Below are 638 nucleotides of genomic sequence, written 5' to 3'. Positions count from 1 at the left end.
AAATTTGAAAAAGTTTGAGTCTCAAAAAGATTTGATATCATCATTCTTTGTGACTAATTTTTTTTTTATTTTAACTGAAAGACGCATTCGTTTAAAGTTCTAGAGTAGGAATTTTTCATTTTTAATGTTTTCCATTCAAAATTACTATTTATTTTGAAAGTTCTTTTCAGAATAATTCTATTCATTTTCTGATTTTAAGAATTGGTCGAATCAGCTTTAATGTTAAATTGAACTTTTGTTATGTAATAACAATAAAAAATTTTTGAATTTCAGAATCTTTAACTTTAAAAGATTCAATTTAGTTTTCAATTTCAAATTCTTAAATTTTCACCGATTCGAATTTAGAATTATTCAAATTCGAAATTTTTAAATTTTTAATTCTTTAGTTTTAAAGGCTTTTAATTCCAATTAATAAAATTCCATGCTTTTAAGCGTAAAATTATCGAATTTACAAAATTCAAATCTTAAAATATTCAATGTCTATATGCGTTTTGATATTTTATTATTTTCTAAGTTTCAATCTGAAAGTATTACATATTATGATTTTTTATTTCAAAATAAGACTGTTTATTTTTTAACGTTTTATCTCAAAAATTATCAAATGCATCTTCTTTTTCTAATTAAATTTCCAACATTGT

This window comes from Belonocnema kinseyi, chromosome 3, assembly GCF_010883055.1.
Source record: "Belonocnema kinseyi isolate 2016_QV_RU_SX_M_011 chromosome 3, B_treatae_v1, whole genome shotgun sequence".
Lineage (NCBI taxonomy): Eukaryota > Metazoa > Arthropoda > Insecta > Hymenoptera > Cynipidae > Belonocnema > Belonocnema kinseyi.
The sequence above is the reverse complement of the archived record's forward strand: the minus strand, read 5'-3'. Positions refer to the sequence as shown.